This window comes from Mustela lutreola, chromosome 5 (genome assembly GCF_030435805.1).
Source record: "Mustela lutreola isolate mMusLut2 chromosome 5, mMusLut2.pri, whole genome shotgun sequence".
NCBI lineage: Eukaryota > Metazoa > Chordata > Mammalia > Carnivora > Mustelidae > Mustela > Mustela lutreola.
The window spans coordinates 69,947,540-69,968,562 of NC_081294.1; the positions used below are offsets into that span (position 1 = coordinate 69,947,540).

Consider the following 21,023-nt stretch of genomic DNA (forward strand, 5'->3'; position numbering starts at 1 on the left):
TATAGTTTACAAAAACATATCCTTGCAGTTCTATAAGACACTATCAAGAGTGCCTTTTTTGAAAGCTGCTTGGTCATCTCTAAAGGTTTCTAAAGTATTTTCCGAAATGAAGTGTTGAATGCCAGCTCTCCTACTCGTTCTTTGCCACCCCCTACTCTTGCGCATTCCATGTGTGAAAAAGAAACAACCCAATATGGGAAGAAAACAGAATGCATTTTTCTGTGAAGTGACATAAGAATCATACTTTTTCTTCCTACTCGTTCAGTTTAGCACAGCAGAGTACAGAATATAATAGAGTCCCAGTTTTTTTGAGTCTTGGCAATCCAAACTTCTCAAGTTAACTGTATTTTATAAATGCTGTAGTTGCTGTTGCTAATTATAGCTAAAGTTAGAAATTTAAAAGTGGGTGGTTGCTGCCTTGCGATTTACTTTTTTTAAAAAATGAAAAGATAGGCAGCTCTTTATAGGTTTGTAGTGATTATTTACCTTTTTGATTCTTTACCTTTCTGATAACCTTTTGATTTACCTTTCTGATACCTTTTGATTTTTTACCTTTTTACTTATTGTTGCGTGTTGGAGTACTGATGGACTTTTATTAAAGCATAATTGGTATACCAAAAACTGCAAATAATTCATGTATACAATATAATGAATTTGGACATATGTACACACTTGTGTTACCATCACCACAATCAAGGTAATAAACTTCTAAGGTATCCTCAAAAACAATGAATATTAATTACAACCTTCCCCCACTTTTCATTTTATTTTATGATATTTTGTAATGCTGTTTGTCTCTGAAATGTGTTAGTTTACTTAGACATACACACACAGTCATCCTAAGTTTGTGCATATACGAATGCTCCAGGATTTCTGCAGTGCTGGGTACTGATGAAATAACAATGAGTAAAGCAGACATTGTTTCTGCCATCATGGCTCTCATTCTAGTGAAGGAGAAACTTAGTGAATGAATAAGTGTATGTGATGTCAAGTGATGATAAATGCTCTTTGGAAAAGGAAAGCAGGGAATGAAGATCAAGAAGGAGAAATAGGGGTATTAAGGTTGTACAGTGAAGACCTCTCTGGTGAAGTGTTATTTAAGCAAGGATGTAAGGGAATAAGGCACATGAATTCTAGTCAGACTAGAGAGAGCAGTGTGTGTATGTGTATAGCATCAGAGAAGGCCAAGTGGCTGTAAGCACGGGGGATGGTGCTTGGAGATGAGTTCACAGAAGTTGCTAAGGGCCTATTCACGTGTGGTCTTTCAGGCCATGAAAAGATTTTATGGCATCCGTTCTTTATGAAATGGGAAATCATTGAATGGTTTTGAGCAAAAATATCAAATAGAACATACTCTTTTTTTTTTTTTTAAGATTTTATTTATTTACTTGACAAAGAGATCGTAAGTAGGCAGAGAGAGAGGGGGAAGCAGGCTCCCTGCTGAGCAGAGAGCCCGATGGTGGGCTCGATCCCAGGACCCTGAGATCACTACCTGAGCCAAAGTCAGAGGCTTTAACCCACTGAGCCATCCAGGCGCCCCAGAACATAGTCTTTTTCTAGTGGTTTGAATGTTTCTGTAAGCCCAGACTGAGAGTGAGCCCTTACTGACTATACTGTCACACTCAGGGCTGGTGAGTTACTCCCTTACTGCACACTCAGCCGGCAATTCTTGATCAGCCTATAGAGTGTTCTGCAATAAGGTTGTTTATTCCCTCCGTAGCTTTTCTTTCTGCCATTTTTGTTGTTGTTGTTGTTCTGATACAGTTTTAACCTACAGTTATATGTTTGTATGTGTGTGATGATGCTGAACAGGCCACAACAAAACTAAGAACATTGTGTTCGATGTTCTCAAGTGCTTGAGGTTTCTTCAAGGGAAATGGTTGAGGAATTGGGAGGAGGATGGCATGTGTCACTAGATGTTTAGGAATTGAAAGAAGACTGTAGACATCCTGACAAGCATCAAAGCCGTGACTGCAGCCTGAGAGGAGAACTAACAATTCTGTGGAAGGCTCTAGAGGAAACTAGCTAAGGGTGCTGTACGATTTCAGGTGCTTTATGTAAAGTCGAGGAGCACTTACTCAAGTGTGGTGCTTCTTCAGAGGTGCTTTATTCTGTGACCTCAGGTGGTATGTTCATTTAGAACGAAGTTCCTCTTTTTATGAAGCACATTCTGTATGCCACATATGCAGTGTGAGTATGGTAAAAGTGTTATCTTCATTCCTTTTTCTGAAAACAAAAATGTACATGCTTCTGATTTAAGTACATTTAAAATCATGTTATATAATCACAGGAATCTCAAAACACTTAATAGATGAATTACTTAATAAAAAGGCAATTATCCTTATCTGTTGAGACATGAAAAATATCCCTACTTTTTAGAAAGGTATTGCAGAGGACTGATTAAAATGTTTCCTGATGGGGCGCCTGGGTGGCTCAGTTGGTTGGGTGACTGCCTTCAGGTCAGGTCATGATCCTGGAGTCCTGGAATCAAGTCCTGCATCGGTCTCCCTGCTAGGCGGGGAGTCTGCTTCTCCCTCTGACCTCCCCTCTCATGCTCTCTCTCTGAAATAAATAAAAATTTAAAAAAAATTGTTCCCTAGGACGCCTGGGTGGCTCAGTTGGTTGGACCTACTGCCTTAGGCTCAGGTCATGATCCCGGAGTCCGGGGATCGAGTCCCGCATCGGGCTCCCAGCTCCATGGGGAGTCTGCTTCTCCCTCTGACCTCCTCGCTCATGCTCTCTCTCACTGTCTCTCTCTCTCAAATAAATAAATAAAATCTTTAAAAAAAAAAAATTGTTTCCTGAGACTATTTTATGCCCTGTCTCAGGAGTGACCACCGTGTTTCCTCAGAGTCAGCTGCTTTGGGGTGTGGTGGTTTGTATTCCCTGTGTACTTAATATCCTGAGGAGAAAGCTGAATTTGTGTATATGTGCTTAAAGACAAATTAGAAAGGCTCTTGACATGAGGATAGAGTGTAAGGTTTTTGCCCTTAACCAATCAGGACACTCTGGTAGTTAGTGCCCCTAGCAATTCATGTGAGTTCAAGTTTGGAGATGAGTGGGGGAAGATAGTAGAAAGCCATTCTTTTCAGAGGTTACAGTGCTTTTATAAGTTTGTAAATGTTAGGTATTTTTGCTTATTGCTTTTCTTAAATTGATCTTTGTTTAGATTGGAGTTTTTTACTCTATTCCTCAGAGTCAGCAAGCTATTTCTTAGCAAGCCATTGATGATTGCTGCCATCTTTTGTTACTTAAAAAGGGGTAACAGTGGGACGTGCAGGGGTGGCTCATTTGGTTAAGCTTCTGACTCTTGATTTTGGTTCAGGTCATGATTTCAGGGTCCTGGGATTGAGTCCCATGGAGCTCTCCTCCCTCTGGCCCTCCCCCTGCTGTGTGCTCTCTCTCTCTAATTAAATACATCTTTAAAAAGAGGGAGAACAACAGCAAAGGTAATAAGTATTAAATATAGACAGTAGGTTATGAATTCCATGCACTCATCTTTCAGCTTCAACAATTTCATTTTTTTTTTTAAGATTTTATTTTTTTGACAGAGATCACAAGTAGATGGAGAGGCAGAGAGAGAGAGAAAGAGAGAGAGAAAAGCAGGCTCCCTGCTGAGCAGAGAGCCCCATGCGGGACTCGATCCCAGGACCCTGAGATCATGACCTGAGCCGAAGGCAGCAACGTAACCCACTGAGCCACCCAGGCGCCCAACAATTTCATTTCTTTAGTGATTTTGTTTATCTTACTTCATCCACTTTTGCCTTTATTATTTTGAACACCACTACCAAGTATTATATAATTCTATCCATAAGTATGTCAGTATTTATTCCTGTAAATGACTGTTATTTAACATAACCACACTTTTACACCAGAAAATTAATAATTTAAAAGTTTATTTTACATCTAAACATACAGTATAATAATTATGAAACAAAAATATTAGGAAGAAAATATTACCTAAATTAAGAAATGGGGCATTACATCCTAGAAGCTTCCTATTGTGCTTTCCAAATACACCCCTACTCCAACAGTTGGAGGCAACACTACCTTGGGTCTTAGAGTAATCACTTACATCTGTTTTATTATTTTACCATCTATGTATGTATCCCTAAACAGTGTAATTTAGTTTACTTGTTCTAATTTGAAATGAATGGGGTTCTTCTGGATGTAATTTTATGTTTTCTTCTTTAATTCAATATTAACTTTCTGAGATGGGTCCATGTTCATCCAGGTAACTAAATTTCATTTTTCTTGCAAATTTTCTTATATGACTATACCATAATATATTTATCCACTATCAGCCTTTTGAAAATCTGAGTTGTTAGCAGTAACCTTCTTGTGCCTTTCTGTGAGTGTGTTATCTGGTGAATACGTATTTGAGTTTGTTTAGGGTATATATGTAGGAGAGGAATCAGTGGCTTTGAAGTCTAAGGGCAGTCATTTTTACCATGCCAGACCAAATTGTTTTAATTTGTTGTGGTCAGTTTACATTTCCACCAGTATTTTGAGTGTCCCATTGTTCCATGTCCTCATGAATATATGGTATTGACAGACTTTTACGTTTTTATCAGTCTGGAAGAAAAGTAATGGCATCTCTTTGAAGTTTTAACTGTGGTGTGTTTTCTTGGATTTTAATGTAAGGGAGTGAAAAGTAACCTGACTTTTTTCAACTCTTCAGTTGGGAGCCTCAGAATTATACACAGATCAGAGATTTCTTAAAGTAGAATTCCCCAATTCAGCTCTTGACACTTTTGTTCATCAGCACATTCTACTTTTATTCTAGGATAAGATCACTTCTCTAAGTGTACAGAAAAGACACATTTAGATAGGGGTGTCTGGATGGTTCAGTTGGTTAAGCATCTGCCTTTGGCTCAGGTCATGATCCCAGGATTCTGGGATCCAGCTCTGCAGCAGGCTCCCTGCTCAGAAGAGAATCTGTGCCCCCAACCCCACTTGTGCTCTCTCTCTGACTTACATGCTCTCACACTCTATCTCAAATGAATAAAATATTAAAAAAAAAAAGATACTTTTAGATAACTCTTTAAAATACTACTAAAAGGAAAAGAAAGTCAGGAAGAATTTTTTGTACGAACCAGGAGGGGAAAAAGCCCATTGTGGTCAAATAATTAAAAAGTATGTATGTATATGACAAATAATCCTTTTTATTTTTCTTTATGCTGGCTAGAAAATCCATATCCTTATGTTCATAAAGAAAGTCTTCCTTATCTTGGAGGTCATGTTAAGTAATGTGAGCTTATATTAACTAGCTACTTATAGGAATACTGAAACATTTCTTAAAAGGTCTGTTGTTTGCTACTCAGCTGACCACATCTGGGATATTGTTAGGTTTATTTAGAAAATATGTCTTCAGTTATAACTTGTGTCATTTGTGTAAGTATTGTGAAAGTCTGTATCATTTCATTTATTTAAGAGAGAGCTTGAGTGTGTGCTCATAAGCGGGAGGAAGGTGCTGAGGGAGAGGGAGAAACAGACTCCCTGCAGAGCAGGAAGCCTGACTTGGGACTTCATCCTAGATCATGACCTGAGCCAAAGGGAGATGCTAAATTGACTGAGTCACCCAGATGCCCCAAGGTGGTAAGTTTTTAAAATGGCTAAAATAAAGGCCCTTCTAAAATAGCAGCATAAGTTTTGTTTTCTTTTACTGAATCTTAGGGTTTTTTAAACCCAGAAAACAGCAAGAATGAAGAAGAATAAGTCTTTATATGTCTAGAGTTAGTGTGGATTGGGTTCTGATTCTCACATTGTCTTGGTATTATATACAAACAGGAAAGGAAATAATACTGTTAAGGATCATAAATTTTATTATTTTAAAAAATTTTAAAAAGTGAGTATACCAGGCAGGTAACAAACTATTCACTATTGTAGAAAAATGAAGTGTTTATACAAATCTTATGTACTCTATGATTAAGGAGAAATTAGAATTTAAATATTTTCTGGAGCCTCATGCTATAGTGGTAATGTAATAATTATCTGGGATAGATACTTAGGTTTATAGTATATTGAACATTTTTATTTTTATTTTTTTAAAGATTTATTTATTTGACAGATAGAGATCACAGGTAGACTGAGAGGCAGGCAGAGAGAGAGAGAGGAGGAAGCAGGCTCCCTGCTGAGCAGAGAGCCCGATGCGGGGCTCTACCCCAAGACCCTGGGATCATGACCCGGAGCCAGAGGCAGAGGCTTTAACCCACTGAGCCACCCCGGTGCCCCTATTGAACATTTTTAGAGGCACTTCTTAAGAATATGTTTCTCACTGATGTAAACACATAGAAAAAAACCATTGTTTCTTATCCTTCTCTACTTTAAACTTATTTGTAGGCTCCTGGGTGACTCAGTCAGTTAATTGTCTGCCTTCAGCTCAGGTCATGATCCTGGGGTCCTGGATTGAGCCCTGCATTGGGTTTTCTGCTCAGTGGCAAGGCTGCTTCTTTCTCTGACTCTCTGAACTCTCATTCTCTCTTTCTCTCTTTCACTCACTTTCTCTCATGTAAATAAACAAAAATCTTTAAACAAAAACTTGTTTGTAGTGGGTAGAAAATATTACAGATAAGTTTTATTAGCAGCAGATTGTAAGATCTCAGCTGTTATCTCCTTTAAGTCCCGAGTACACTGAAAGGTACTAAGGTCCCTTAGCACCTTTGTACATAGTAAAAATTCTTCTGATTTTTTAGATAAGACATTTCTGGTACTTAATACTCCATTTGCTTTTGTACAATGAACTTTCTTTTAGTTCATCGAAAAGCTAATTTTGTGCTTAAATTCCTCTGTTTTAGAGGTAAGGTGTTGTTTTATTTGTGATTTTTCTGTTTTTATTTGTGAACTGAAAGTAATTTTTGTATAGACATCTAGTCAAATGCTTTTTTGTGCTGACATGCAGATTTGGCTTAACTAGTAAACTAAGTTAAGACTAATGAGTTAATGGTAGAGCCTTTGCATTTTAAGATTGGTTTACTTTTTGGTGTGTGTTTCCAACTTATATCCAAATGGAAATGAATAATGTATTGGATATGAAATTGAATTATGAAGGTATGCAAATGCACATCAGTAGTTTTAATAAGTTAAGATGAAGCCAGCAGTTTCAACATTTTAAAAGGCTCTCCTTACCATCAAATGTTAATTATTATCTACCATTTTTATAGACCTTCTTAGTTCACATACTTTCATATATATTAACTTAATGATATACATATCTGTCATTTTCATTACTTCTTTGCATTTTTCCTTCTGCCCCTCTTTGTATGGTTTTGAATTTGGCTTTATTTGTTACTACAGTGTCTACCTGGGTAATTTCCTCACTGGGATCTTAACATACATAAGTACTTCTGCATGTACTCATATATGAATATATTATATTCAAAAGGCATTAAAATACTGGAAAAAGTATTAGCTGTGTGAGTTCTGCATATAGATTAAGTAAACAGAACTTTATTTTCATTTAACACAGAAAAGCTATTACTAGGTACCATATTCTTGACTACTTTAAGAATAGGTAAAATTAGGGTGCCTGGGTGGCTCAGTGTGTTAAGCTGCTGCCTTCGGCTCAGGTCATGATCTCAGGGTCCTGGGATCGAGTCCCCTATCGGGCTCTCTGCTCAGCAGGGAGCCTGCTTCCTCCTCTCTCTCTCTGCCTGCCTCTCTGCCTACTTGTGATCTCTGTCTGTCAAATAAATAAATAAAATCTTTAAAAAAAAAAGAATAGGTAAAATTAGTAAGGAACGTAAGAGAAATTTGCTTTCAGTAGTAGTCAGCTATGGGAAATTGATCTCATTTTTAGGAACCCCAAAGTTAAGGGTAGTTATGAAAAAACAAATTCCCCCCCTTCCTTTTCTTATGATATTGGATTTCTGGGGGGGTTAGAGTTGTTCAGATAAGGGTTTGAATTCTAGTGCCAGTACTTACTTAATCTTTGACCTTGAGGAGATTAAACATTTGCAAATAGGAATAATGATAGGAAAAATAGGGGTAATAATCCCAACTCCTAGGATTGAATATATTAAAGTAGATAATAGGTTAAGTATGTCAAATAAGATAATTTATGTAAAGTGCTTAGTGTAGTGCCTGGCTTACAGAGTGCTCTTATAATAATGAATGTTGAGTTGATAAATTGTGGGTTCCTCTCATTTAAAAATATTTCTTTCTGCCTTTTCTTGTTTTTATCTCCATTGATTATTTCTAAGTACATTGTATTTGAAATGAACAGGATCTTTCAAGTCTGAAGAGTTGGTCTCTTGCCCCAAGTATTTTGGCTTGGTTTGCAGTTACAAGGAAGAGAGATCCAGTTGCCTAACTTAAGATGAGAATGTTGGACTTCCTCACACACACTTCCTCCATTTCTTTTCTCCTGAAACCCACTTTATACCACATTAAAGGAATTTAAAAAACAAAAAGGTATGAAAAGATAAAATTCACAAAGACAAAAAGGTTAAAGAGGTAATTACCATGGAAGAGAGATAATAAAAAGTGGTTGATAGAGTAGGAATTGGCTGAGCCACAGCCACAACTAGTTACCTACAGAGGGGATACCCACAAGAAGCAGCCTCACGCCCTGCTCTTTAGAATTCCTTCAAGAATAAATTACCAAAGTAACAATACAAGAACATGTGCCTGAACTGAAATAACAACATTTCAGACTGTGTGGGCTAGCTGTTTAGCTGTTTAACCAGTTGTTACTATAAGATATTTATGGACAGTATTGAAACAAAGAAAAAGAAGCAATTCAATATACATAGTACAAGAAAATTAATTATAGAACTCTGCTTGGCTCACTTGTGAACAATATTTAGAATATTTATAAAAAGTTAAGATAAACAGTTGATCTTTCTCTGTTTCACATAGTGTGTGGGGGGAATTATAGGACTTTCTTTGAAACTAAGATGTTTATTTTAGAGCAACTGTCAGTACGGTAGAGAAGGAAAGACTTGAGGACACAAAGATTCCCAGATGTACTTTAGTAGGAGCTGTGGAACCTCGTGGAGTAAGACGACCTCCCTAGGAACATGAGTTTCCTGCTGCTGCAGTAGCAGATTGTCTATCACATTTAGTAGGTGAAAGCGACACGAATTTATTATGTATACTTAGAGGTCGGAAGTCCAATACAGGTCTCACTGTACTGAAATCAGTGGAGGCCATCTTATTAAATCATGTTTTTTGTGCAAGATATACAAGGTGTTCTGCCAGTCTGAAGTTAGCTATGCTATGCATGCCTACACACATGCTTGCGTGTACCTTGTACAGAAATAGTCTCAGGTGGATTGGTGGTTGGGGGGCGGCGGCAGAAATCTCTCGGGTTGTAAAGGCTTTTATACTCAAAAGCTCTGAAAAATCTGTCATTAGTACTTAGAAAACAGATTTCAGATTATTTTTTAAACCTGTTTTGTGCTTCAGTTTTTCATACTTGCAATGTGTCACTTTAATCCAGATACTAACTTTAAATAGGAGAAAAAGAACTTCCCATGTTCTCTTCAGGTTTCTCACTGAGAGATAACAGCTAGTTCTGTCAGTTTTGCTTTTAGCCATTTCACCCTTGGAAGGTCACTATAAACTTGCTTAGAGATTGCTTTTAAAAAATTTTGGGGGACACCTGGGTGGCTCAGTCGTTAAACATCTGCCTTTGGCTCAGGTCATGATCCCAAGGTTCTGGGATCAAGCCCCACATGGGGCTCCCTGCTCAGCAGGGAGCTTGCTTCTCCCTCTTCCACTCCTCCTGCTTGTGCTCCCTCTCTCACTGCCTCTCTCTGTCAAATGAATAGATACAGTCTTTTAAAAAAAATTGGTGGGGGGGTGCCTGGGTGGCTCAGGGGGTTAAAGCCTCTGCCTTTGGCTCGGATCATGATCCCGGGATCTGGGATCAAGCCCCACATTGGGCTCGCTGCTCACCAGGGATCCTGCTTCCCCCTTCTCTCTCTCTGCCTGCCTCTCTGCCTACTTGTGATCTCTGTCAAATAAATAAAATCTTTAAAAAAAAATTGGAGGTCTCCTTCAAACCTCTCATCTGTTACCAACTGCAAAATTTATAGTGAAAAGGGGGGAAGGTTAGTTATCTATTAAACTCTAAAGGGCAAAATAAAGAGGTCTCTACTTAGGATTGGATTTTGAGTTCATTTTCAGTAACCCACCATTGGTAAATATTTCTAGCATGAAATATCCTGCCTTTTGGTACTTTGAGAGAATCCCTTGCTTGTAACTCTAGCTGGGTGATAGGTAGTGTGGCTCTCATCTTTTATTGAAATGTCTCCTTAATATAAGCCCTTTGACCTGAGGGCTACTGCTGGCATTCCAGTGAGTGTACCAAGATCTAGAAACCAGAGGAACAGAATTATCACTTATTGCCCCAGAGTAGAAGGTATAGTATAACTTGTATACTGAAAAGTCTTACTATTTTTGAAAGTTTTGACCTAACTATAAGAATATGGAATTTAAAGTAGGCTACTAGTTATTGAGGGCAGATTTTTTTTTCTTTTTAAAAGATTTTATTTATTTATTTGACAGAGAGAGATCACAGGCAGAGAGGCAGGCAGAGAGAGAGGAGGAAGCAGGCTCCCCACTGAGCAGAGACCCCCCGATGTGGGGCTCAATCCCAGGACCCTGGGATCATGACCTGAGCTTAAGGCAGAGGCTTTAACCCACTGAGCCACCCAGGCGCCCAGGGCAGATTTTTTTTTTTTTTTTTTTTTTTAATTTTAAGGTCTCTGCAGTGTCTCACTTTTTGTTTCTCTTCACTTTGCACCTTAACCTATTAATGGGGTGGTTTTGGGTTATAATTTTATCAGACTTCCAGGGTGCCTGGATGGCTCAGTGGGTTAAAGCCTCTGCCTTCGGCTCAGGTCATGATCCCAGGGTCCTGGGATCGAGCCCCACATCGGGGTCTCTGCTCAGTGGGGAGCCTGCTTCCTCCTCTCTCTCTGCCTGCCTCTCTGCCTACTTCTGATCTCTGTCTGCCAAATAAATAAATAAAATCTTAAAAAAAAAAATTTTCATCAGACTTCCATAAGTTGTTCTATCAGCTATATTACTAGTCATGGGAAAACTGGATCTGGCTTCTTAAACTTCTGTATCTTGGGCCTGGGGCACTGTTCTGACCCACCTCTGTCGCTTTCTTGATTCTTGGCACATTGGCTTCTTCTTACTTTCTGACAGGAGGTGGGTGTTTTTCTTCATAGGAAACATGGTTGTCCTCAGGTTCAGGTTCATCATCTCAGTTTAACAACCATTAGGAGCAAAGGGCTTTTGCTTGCATTAGTCCTTCCCAGTGAAGAATTCTGGCACAGTTTGTGTCGTATGCACACCCTTGGAATCAGGGTTGTGGACTGTTGTCATTGGCAGCCTATCAAAATGTATGGTTGGGTTTGGGAAGAGATGACTTCCTGAAAGGAAAGGAAGGAGACTGGTGTTTCCAGAACAAAAAATATGCAGAAAGAAATGGCATGTGTCCACTATAAAGATTTGTATTTATTTATGCACAAGAATAAATCACACTTGGTCACTTTGGATATCTACTATTATTTCTGGTAAACATGTTAAAAATTGCCTTAAATCATTTAAGAACAATAAAAAAATTATTATTGTAAGTCTGGAATACCCTAAGCTACTATATGAAAAAAAGAAGTTACCCAATCAGTAGAGTAGGAGCTAAGGGTATGAAATTGTAAACACAACTCTTTATCTTTTGGTAAATTGTAGCTTTACAGTCAGAAACTTGTATCTGTTTACTAAATACTGAAATAAACTTGGAGACTATTTTACATTGACAGAATAACTGAAGTGAAGAAGTAAAAGAAGACTAAAGATCTAATGCTAGTTATATAGCTTTGGTGGTTTTAGCAAAGCTAAGGTCTGGTAAGCTCTTTTGACTTTTGTGCCATATTTAATAAATTTTGGTATGAAAGATAATAACAGATCGAGGCTTCCAATGTTATCTTACACAGTTTATTCATATGGTTTTCACCCCCTTTCCCTTAAATTTCTAAGTGTTGTGTCATTTTGAGCAGTGTATTGAAACTCATTAGATACATGTTGATGGATTAATGGGTAATAAAATCTTGTGAGGAATCATATATTTTTGTATATTTTAAGTGACAATAACAGTGCTTATTTTTCCAGAGTTGCTTTTTTATGTCTGATTAGTGGAAAAACTTTGCTCTGTTTTGTTTTCCTTACTATTAATAGAGTATAGGCACCTGAGTGGCTCAGATGGTTAAGCATCTGTCTTCAGCTCAGGTCATAATCTTGGGGTCCTGGGATCACGTCCTGCATCGGGCTCCCTGCTTATTGGGGAGCCTGCTTCTCCCTCTGCCTCTCTCTCTCTCTCTCTGTCTCTGTCTTTCATGAATAAATAAATAAAATCTTAAAAAAAAAAAAAGAAAAAATATAGAGTATAACATACTATATTTACATACTATCTTCAAAGTTCGTTTGACTCATCAGTGAAAGGGCTCATGGACACAGATGGGAGATAGTAGATTGGGTAGGTCAAATCATCAGCGATACCTGTAAATAGGTTTTTATGACCTCTATATAATCATCCTGGTATGCTTATGATTTATCAAATCATTATTCAAATAAAACCATGACTCATGCTGGAAGTGTGTTGTAGAAAACTTGGTTAGGATCCACAGGTAGGGAATTAAAATGGTTAGGGGTAATTCGTAGGAGAGAACACTGGAGCTGTTTCCCTCTGTGAGATAGGGATAGGCTCTTCTCTTCCCCTACAATTTTGAGATGTAACTGATATATAACATTATATTTGTTTAAGGTATACAGTGTAAAGGATTTGATGTACATATATGCAGTTGACCCTCTAACAGTGCAGAGGTAGAGACAGATCCCCCACATAATCGAATATCCATGTATGACTTTTGACTCCTTTAAGACTTAACTGCTAATGGTCTACTGTTGATCAGAAGCCTTACTGATAACATAAATAATTAACATATACTTTGTATGTTATCTCTATTATATATTGTACCTTTATAATAAGGAAAAAAGAAAATATTATTAAGAAGATCTTTAGGAAGAGAAAATACATTGATAGTACCATACTACATGTATCGGACAATCTCCACATATAAGTGGACCTGCACAGTTCAAACCTCCTGTTAATCAAGGGTCTGCTGTATTGCAAAGTGATTACCATGGTAAGTCCAGCTAATAGCCATCACCTCATATTAGCCACAGATGTTTGTTTCCTGAGATGAGAATTTTTAACATCTACTGTTTCAGCAACAATCAAATACACAATACAGGATCATTAACTGTGCTGTACACTGGGTCATCCACCATGCTGCTCTGTAGTACATCTCCAGAAACTGGCAGTTTGTATCTTTTGACCACTTTTACCCATTTCCCCTACCCCGCCCTAATCTGACTGCCTCTGAAAAACTGGTATGTTCTCTGGTTCTGTAAGTTTGGTTTTTTTTTTTTTTTTTTTTAAAGATTGCTTATATGAGATCATAAGGTAATTGTTTTTCTCTAACTTAACTTCATTTAGCATGCCTTCCTTCCAGGTTCACCTATGTTGTTGTGAATGGTAGGATTTCCTTCCTTTTTAATGGCAGAGTAATATTCATGTGTATGCATAATACATCTTTGTGTTCTGTCCCTCTATCATCAGTGGATGCTTAGGTTGTTTCCATGCCTTTTGGCTATTATAAATATATTGCAGTGAACATGAAGGCACATACCTTTTGGAGCTAGTCATATTGTTTCCAACAAATATATACCCAGTAGTAGAATTGGGGGATCATATGGTAGTTTTAATTTTTTAGAAACCTCTGAACTGTTTTCTATAGGAGCTAACCCTAGTTAACATTCTCACCAGCAGTGTGCTAGGGTTTCCTTTTATTTCCATTCCTGCAAACATGTGCTATTTCTTGTCTTTTTTTTTTTTTTTTTAAAGATTTTATTTATTTATTTGACAGAGATCACAGGCAGAGAGAGAGGAGAAAGCAGGCTCCCTGCTAAGCAGAGAGCCTGATGCGGGGCTTGATGTGGGGCTCGATCCCAGGACCCTGAGATCATGACTGGAGCCAAAGGCAGAGGTTTTAACCCACTGAGCTACCCAGGAACCCTATTTCTTATCTTTTTGATGGTAGACATTCTAACAGGCATGAGGTAATACCTTACTGTGGTTTGAATTGCATTTCCCTGATAATTCCTAATGTTGAGTACCTTCCCATTTACCTGTTGGTCATCTGTATGTCTTGTTTAGAGAAGTATCTGTTGAGATTCTCCACACAATTTTTAGCTAGGTTGTTTGTTTTTTGGCTGTTGTATGAGTTCTTTATGTATTTTGTGTATTAGCCCCTTATATATAATTTGCAAATAATTTGTTTCATTCCGTAGGTTGCCATTTAATTTGTTGACAGTTTCCTTTGCTGGGCAAAGGCTTTTTGGTTTCATGCAGTCCCACTTATTTTTTATTGTTTTTCCTTTTGGTGTCAAATGCAAAAAATTACTGCTAAGACCACAGTTTCCAAGAGTTTATCCCCTATGTTTTTCTCTAGGAGTTTTATGGTTTCAGGTGGTTTTTATTTATTTATTTATTTTTAAAGATTTTGTTTGTTTATTTGACAGAGAGGCAGGCAGAGACAGAGGGGGAGAAGCAGGCTCCCTGCTGAGCCAAGTGCCCAATGCGGGGCTCAATTCCAGGACTCTGAAACCATGACCTGAGCCAAAGGCAGAGGCTTAACCCACTGAGCCACCCAGGCACCCCAAGTTGTTTATTCAACCTAATGGCTTTCTAAGTAATTAAAAAAACAAAGATTGTAATATTTTATTCAGGGAGTATAACAGGTGAACAAGTGAGAGTATAATTCATAGACTTGAGCAAAGGTCAAGATACACTAAGTGAGAGTTGGCCAGAGGCCCTGAGATTTGAAGGCAATATTAAAATGTCACACTCTGCTATTCAAGGTATTAGCAATTGAGTTCTTGTGTTTAAAGTGCTTAGAAATAGGTGTGACATGTGGTATGGCTCTTAAGTATTAGCCATTATTCATTTTAAAATATGCAGCTGTAAGTCTTTAAAGCCACTGTTTCTAAACCATGGAGCCATCAGCATCACTTGGACTGTTGTTAGACAAGCAGATTCCTGGCCTTTCCCCAACCAACACTGCTGGATTTAAAATTCTGCAAGTGAGCTCTCCAGCCTGCATTTTAACAAACTCTCCAAGAATTCTGATGTGCACAAAGTTTGAGAACAACTGCTATTGAGGTTCTACCCAACTAAAACCAAAATAGTGATGCCAGTTGAGCTCTAAATACAGCATTACTGTGAGGCAGAGGGGAAAAAAAGCCATCAGATGAGCGATTTTTTGCGCAGAAATTAAACTCCACTAGAATTTGCATTACCCGTCTCCCCCTTTAAACGTGTTCCATATAAAGTAGGTCCTTGAAAAACATTTGGTCTGGATACTGGATAAGACTAGTAGGTTTTAGAAAACTGAGCTGAAATTGTTTCTTTATAAGCCATTTATCATACAGCAGCCATTTATTTTCTATTTTTTGTCAGGCATGTTATGGTCCTAGAAGAATGTGTACTATGGTAGGAAAATCAAACTACAAGTAAACTATTTTGGTGTTTTAAGTGCTGTCATCGAAATATGAGCCTTGTTCTCTGAATGCTCAGATCATGGATTAATCAGTGACCACAACTTATGAGACTGAGTTTGAGCTGGGTCTTAAGGAATGATAGCCAGTTGCTAAGTGGAGTAGGTTTGGGGTGAGAGCGTTGGTACATTACTACTATAAAAGTCGTTTCTGTTTTTTGTGAGTGAAGACCGACTTTTCCTTTTCTACAAGGAATGTTAAATCCATTTTTATAGCTTTTGTTATTCTGTTTTTTTCCGTTGTATGAACTCATTGGACAGTTGGAGGCCTCTCAAAGTCACCTCATGTATCCAGGGAATCACTGTCAGTAGTCTCATAGAAAAAAGTAACTATTTGCTTTAGAAATGCCTGTTGCCTAGTCATACTGTCAATATTTCAAAAAAAATAAACCTCCTTCAGAGGCTCTCAGAGTTTGTTTTTGGTGCCCTTAACACTTGAGTAACGTTTTTCATGGCACCTCTAGGCCAAGAGAAATTCTTTACAGATTTGGTAACTAGTTTTGTGCAGACAACGTAATAAACACTATGTCCTAACATTTTGGTCGACTTTAAAAATACAACAAAAGAAAAATGAATTTCTTTTTTTCCTTCTGATACAATCAGGGTGGCTTACAGGATGTGGGTGTTAGGTATTACATAACTCCTCAAACCATGGAATCAGAATGAAGACCACTACCCTCTCTTCTAGTTCCATGTTATCTTTTGTACAGTACTTGGGTTCTTATCACAGCACTCTAGAAAGCACCGCTTTGCAGACATGTGCCGTTAAAAAGAGTGGGTGCTGTCATTGTAGCTGGAGTGGAGGGCTGCTGGAGCACCTAGCTCTAGCAGTACCAAGCAGACCAGGTCTGGCCATTTGCTGCTGACAAAATCCACAGACTGCTAGAAGAGTGGTGGTAAAAAGGAATTTATTTCAATGAGTCCCAGCACTGGGAAGACAGTGGACTAATATCTCAAAGACTGTCCAGAGTCCCGAAAATGTCTCCAGGTTTACATAAGGAAAATGTGAGACAGAGGTGGTTGAGTTCATGCACCGGGTGGGCAGTAAAGGTCAAGTTGACCATTGTCTTAAAGTCTGTTAGGAGGGTCTTGCCTGTTCAGGGCAGTCCTTACTGCTTAAGGGAGTAGTTTCCATTCTGCAGGGTCTTTTGCTTGAGTTAAGAGATAAACTGGAAAGAAAAACTTAATCAATTAAAAAGTACTCATTGGAGTCCCAGTGTTGGTAGCTGAAGTTCTTTCATGATATTGAAATTTTGAATTATCTTGCTTTACTAGTTCACACAGTATCATACATAAGTTGAGTATCATTGTGTTTCCCTCAAATTGAATATACTGTGTGGGGCTCGTGGATATTTGCTGGGGATCATGGGTATATTTGATAAGATACATAGGCTGGGATATACTTTGTCTAGGTCACCAAGTTAAGTCAGTAGCATATCTTTCTTTTTCAGTTGTTCATTTACTTAGGCTGCCCTGGTGTGATTCCTGTCTTACAGCCTAAAGGTACCAGCTTTTTTCACTGCCCCAAATGGCAGGCACATTAATTTTTCTTGTAAGTTTATTTTTTTGTGTGTGATCTTGACACTGAACATGTGGCTTAAAACTCAAGACCCCGAGATCAAGTCACATGCTCTTTGAGCCAACCAGGCACCCTGGCATATTCATTTTCTATTCACTGTGTCCGTTTCTAGAAGTACCTACCTGTGCTCTTACCTAAAGCCTCCTGTTACCCTGTGGACCCTGGCCCTGAATTGCTCCTCAGTGGCATGTGTTTGTGCACTAAATTGCCCAGACAGAAGTCCTAGAGGAAGTTTGAACTTTTAAGTGATCACTTAAGTGATAAAGTAATCACTGTTTTTCTAGAAGCTCTATTTAGTTAATATTCAAGAAATCTGGGGGAGTTAGTGAATTTATTTTATTTTTGGGGGGAGTGTTTATATTATTGCAGAAATGCATTTGAAAAATTATGACTTAAAAACATGAATTGTTGAGGCATGTGGGTGGCTCAGTCAGATGAGTGTCCCAACTCTTTATATCAACTCCAGTCTTGATCTCAGGGTCATGAGTTCAAGCCCTGTGTTGGGCTCCACACTGTTATTACTATTACTTCATAAATTTATTCATTCATAAAAAGTTCTTTTGATGAATTGCTGTACAGTATGTACTGGGCCTTGTAGATTCACATTTTACGTGGCAACCTATATAGGAACACATCTCCCATCCAGGGGACAGTTTAAATTGAGTGTGAGATGCCAGTTTACTTTGGTAGGTAAACATGTGGTCCCGGAATACTGAGGGGCCATAACCCCAGACTCAAGGGTGTAAGGGAGGCAGGACTAATTTCACTGGGTTAGTGAAATTAAAGGCAGTCGGAAAGATTCTTCCAGGAGGAGTACTGGAAGGGCACAGTGTATGTAGGAAACCTGAAATAGCAGATGAAAGCTTAGAATGCTTGAAGGAATGTAGTTAAAGATGAAGTTGGCAAGAAAGACAGGGTCCCCATAGGCTCTGGAGTTTTGTAGTTGAGAATGTCCAGATTTAGGTGAAGCATTTTGGGAGGGGAAAGGAGGTTGGAAGCAAGTTAGTGAGGGGCTCCTGTAGGGAGGCAGGGGAGAGGCTCAGGGGCCTGAAATAAGGCTGTGACACTAATGTGGGGACCGAGAGAGGAAGTGGGCTGACTCCACAGGATGTTTTGCTAATTGGATGTGACCATGTGTGAGGGAGAAGACGCAGTGAGTGAAGGATAGCCCTCCAACCTGACTGGAAATACTGGCAGAAACGTTGTTTACCAAACAGGGACTGGAGAAGGGCGTGGGCTTCACGAAGGTTATGTATTCAGTGTTGGACTCAGGAAGCGTGCATGTCCTCTGGATTTGTCATAAGCAGTTGAATGTATAGTCTCAAGCCCAGAAAAGTAGAAAAGAGGCTAATAGTCATCAGCTTAGCCTTAATAAGATGTGCAGGAGCGAAGAGGAATGTTGGTTCACACAAAATAAACAGTAGCACAGAAATGGAAGTAGGAGGAGAAAGAAGTGAGAAACCCAAGAAGAGGAATCTGTTGGAAGGAGAATTTCGGAGTAATTCTTTCTCCAAATGGTATGTTCCAGGGTGTTTTCTTGTTTTGTTTTTTGTTTTTTTAGGATTTATTTAGTTTAGAGAGTGTATGCATGTGTGCACGTGGGGAAGGACAGAAGGAAAGAATCTCAAGTACATGCCCCCCTGAGCTCGCCGAGCCTGCTGTGGGGCTCGGTCTCATGACTGAAGCTGAAATCAAGAGTCTGACGTTTAATAGACTGAGCCAGTCAGGTGCCCTTTCCGTTTTGTGTGTGTGTGTGTATGTGTGTTTTTAAGATTTTTAAAATTTATTTATTTGACAGAGATCACAGAGAGAGAGGAGGAAGCAGGCTCCCTGCTGAGCAGAGAGCCTGATGCGGGGCTTGATCCCAGGACTCTGGGGTCATGACCTGAGCCGAAGGCAGAGTCTTAACCCACTGAGCCACCCAGGCGCCCCTGTTTTTTTAAATAAATATTTGACTAGTAATTTTTAGGTTTCATACTAGATGCCTAGATGGATATAGTATCATTACAAGCCCAGCATCAGTTCTCCCCCTCCTCTGTGATACATGAGCCATAGTTGAAGCTGCTGACCCCTTGCTCTTGGGGACCCGTGACGAGGTCTGTGCTGCTCCTCAGAGACTGCCATCCTTCAGCAGTGATTGGTTGGGTTCAAGAGTTTGGCTCAGGGAAGACATTCTCTGGATGAGAGGGGTTGTTTCAAGACAGGGCTTAGAACTCAGATGCCAGGGGAAGTTTTGTGGAGACCTCAGGGGAAATTTGCCTTGTTTTTTATAAAGCACTATTTTTCTCTGTGTCTGTAAACACAGATGGAAGGCCTTAGATTGCTGCAACTCTGTTGGCTACTAGCCTGAGGCTGAAACTGACAGGAGGGCAGAGCTGAGAACACTGCAGAGAAACCTTGTGGAAGCTCTGAGTACACCAAACACCTTGCCACTGGGCCTTACTGCTTAAGCTGTTTTTTTCAGTTGTAATTTTTTTTTTTTTTCCAGAGAAAAAACATGCGATGGGAGTGCATGAGTGATGCAAATGAATGGCACAAACTAAATTGATATTGTAGCTGTTAGCCAAATACTATATGGTAGCTCTGCAGTGTAGTTTTCAAAAACTTAAAATAGATCTTCTAATACTTTTGGGAGGAAGACAGGAAGTAGGGAATGATGTTAGAATTGTATCAGAAAGAATGAGGACAAAACTCAGTTCTGGTGGAAATCAGAAAAGAGATGAAGTGTTGATGATTCATTCTCATATTACACAGTTTTTACTTTTAAGCAGTACTTGTTAGGTTTTTGTGTAAAGGTGTAAGTAGGAGAGAACTCACATCTTCTTAAAAAACTTATTTTGAAAAACTTGTTAGAAAATTACCAAATATACACAGAAATAGAGGGAAGAGACCCCCTCCCCCCCATGTACGTAGACACGGCTTCAGAGTTGTCAGTGGAGGGCATCCTCTTATACTGTCAAACCCTTCCTCTAGTTGGAGAATGTTAAGCAAATTCTGGACATCACATTTCATCCCAAAATACTTCAGTATGAGGCACCTGGCAGGCTCTGTTGGTAGAGCATGCGACTCTTGCTTTCTGGGTCATGAGTTCAAGCCCCCTGTTGGGTATAAAGATTACTTAAAAATGATAGCTTAAAAGAAATTTTCATGATGTATCTGTAAGATTAAACCACTTTACTGAGGGATCATTGACATTGAGTAAATATGAAGAGACATTTTCCCTAATCTTATCCCTAACCCAACTAAAATCCTTGATCTTATGTAGAATAATAGTATTTCAAGGATGGCAAGAATTATTCAGAAGGTTGACAGTCTATAATAGAGTACCTTATAAAGAGCAGAGTGTTTCCAGGAAAAACGATGACTCTGCTACTGACAACAGTTAATACGCATCAGAGTGAGTGCACCATTTCCTGTTTTTCTTTGCAGAGGCCCAACTCTGGAATTCCCCTTGTTTGCCCATGATTTCAATCTTCTCTGTCTTGTATTCTTAATACAACATACCACAGAAGTGTCCTATTATTTAAGTGTCCGTAGTGACTGAAAAATAGTACATTTTTGTATTTTGAAATATGTAATTATACTTAGCATCTAGGTTAATAAACAATACAAACCCAAAGAACATCTTAACCTGTGTCTAGATCTGTCCTTTGTACCCTCCCTGGAATTTACCATGTTGATGGTCATTTTACTTTCAGACTCTTTCACTGGATATTACCAGAAATTAACCTTCAGATCAAGTCTTTCTCATCTTTTTTTTTTTAAGATTTTATTTATTTATTTGACAGAGAAATCACAAGTAGGCAGAGAGGCAG

At 38.7% G+C, this 21,023-nt stretch overlaps 1 protein-coding gene across 5 annotated transcripts in view; it reads left to right on the top strand.

Moving 5' to 3' along the window:
* The window catches only part of CDC42SE2 (CDC42 small effector 2), a 119,903-nt gene that overhangs the window by 88,144 nt on the left and 10,736 nt on the right, over positions 1-21,023 (top strand). Inside the window, exon 1 of one of the 5 annotated variants that reach the window (XR_009353891.1) lies at positions 18,153-18,725. The exons of 3 other annotated variants lie outside the window; for them this stretch is intronic. The gene's annotated coding sequence lies outside the window, so the exon portion shown is untranslated. Of the gene's footprint in view, positions 1-18,152; positions 18,726-21,023 lie in introns of those variants that run through there. One more of the 5 variants, XR_009353892.1, reaches the window with a different exon arrangement.